The sequence below is a fragment of the Ceratina calcarata genome, unplaced genomic scaffold (genome assembly GCF_001652005.2).
Source record: "Ceratina calcarata isolate Rehan_Ccalc_2016 unplaced genomic scaffold, ASM165200v1 scaffold985, whole genome shotgun sequence".
Taxonomy (NCBI): Eukaryota; Metazoa; Arthropoda; class Insecta; order Hymenoptera; family Apidae; genus Ceratina; species Ceratina calcarata.
This window is the reverse complement of record NW_017181271.1, coordinates 8590-10366: the sequence shown is the minus strand read 5'-3', so window position 1 is coordinate 10366 and position 1777 is coordinate 8590. Positions and strand designations below refer to the sequence as shown.

Below are 1777 nucleotides of genomic sequence, written 5' to 3'. Positions count from 1 at the left end.
ATTCTCTAAAAATTTCTTATTAATAAACACAAAGTTATTTTCGAATAAAACTCTTATTGACTTACCCTGCATAAAACGCAGGTTATCTATAAAAAGACGGTACGTATCGATATATGTATATAACTACCCGAGCATATGTGCGTACCTACGGGACTAGTGGACTCACCTGAGTGTGGACTGGGAGACGGAACACGTTGCCCTTATTCCTAATCCATCGCCGAATACGTATGCTCGCACTTTCTTCGAAATCTCCGATGGAGTCTAACGCACGGTTTAACGCATATCCCGCGGCACTGGCACGTCCCCGTTAGAGAAACGATAAATGGATAACGCGAAATGCGAGGAGAAACCGGGAAGGCCTATCGAAACTGTCTTTCGACGTATATATACGTATGTATGTATGTACTTTCTTCGGTCGAAATCGTCCGAGTCCGACGTAATTCGATGGGCACACGCGGTTTTTACATGACACCAGGCGCCCGAAACACCGACAGGTTAACTCGGAGAAGAGAACTCGATTGGCACTGGTTCTTTCTCACTTTATCCGGTATTCGCGTTCGACGAGGACTGACTTCGTACTGAACGAGACGTTATTGCGACACAACACGACACGATACGTCCAAGACGCAACTGCATGCAGTACCCGACGACAGAGATGCCAGACTGCCAGACTGAGGGCAGTCATTAGAATTTCTGCCCCTCCACACGTACACACGTATACAGGTATACGCGAGCCGCGACAAATTCAGACACTGTTTGTAGTCGAGAAGCGGCACCTGCGTCAAGCCGTAACTTCAATATGGCGTCCTAAGTGGGAACGCGCATGCGCAGGAGTACTGAGATTTGACAGCCATTAGTAGACTTCTCATATCGACCACTGTATTAGATTTTTGGTTTCACGAAAGCGTATACATCCCTTATTTCGTATGTCAGACCATGGACCTGAAGGACAGAGTATTGCCTGCCGGTTCTTGTGACGGGAAACGGAAGGGGTATCAGAAATATCAGCCATTTTATCCGCCCGACTAGTGGCGCACTTTTCAGATTCATGTACGCACACGTATGCATGTATGACGCAAACGCATGCGCATCGAGAGGTGGCACGCGTTAGCGCGAGTATTCGTATACGGAAAGCAAGTTGTACAGATAGGCGGCGCCACTAGTCGGGCGTAGAAAATGGCCGATTTGACTGTTCCTCTCTCACGGACGGAGCTTCTCCCCCTTCGTTCATGAAAGCAGTTCATTTCTTTCTACTCCAATAGCTCTCCCCACCTCGCGCAATAGGCACAGTAAGTCAGCGGACCATAATGCTCTCACACTACTTAACGCATCCCCACCTAGGTCCCTGCTGAAGGTCATATCGCGTGAGCGACTCAGCGACACCGTTCGTGGAATATTCTGTTATTTCTGATCCAGATCAGAGCGTCAATGAGATTGCGTCTGTAAAGGTGAAAAGATTCTGTTAGTGGTATTTAATTAACAAATAAAGATCGTAAGCACAATCTGCAGTGAGTGTTTAATACAAATGACTACAAATTCGTTTGTTCAACAGTGATCTCTGGCAATTATTATGTATATATATGTCATATTTAAATAATTCTTAACCTATTACTTTCTCAATATATCATCTGTATGTGCGTTTTTCGTATAAAACCGGTTATGGCGGCAAAATGAATTTCTAATTTATAGGCTGGATAGATGCAAATATAAAAAAATTGAAAGTATCATACACCTAATTATTTTTGAAGAGTAAAAGTAATTTCAATTTAAATTAGTT

General features: G+C 44.2%; 1 long non-coding RNA gene across 1 annotated transcript; it reads right to left on the bottom strand.

Annotated features, from left to right (window-relative positions):
• Positions 1 to 162: 162 nt before the first annotated feature.
• Positions 163 to 1361, bottom strand: LOC113465179 (uncharacterized). The gene is made up of 2 exons (XR_003390014.1): positions 1273 to 1361; positions 163 to 942 (listed from the first exon to the last, which is right to left on the bottom strand). It is a non-coding gene; the product is annotated as an uncharacterized LOC113465179 (long non-coding RNA).
• Positions 1362 to 1777: the final 416 nt, after the last annotated feature.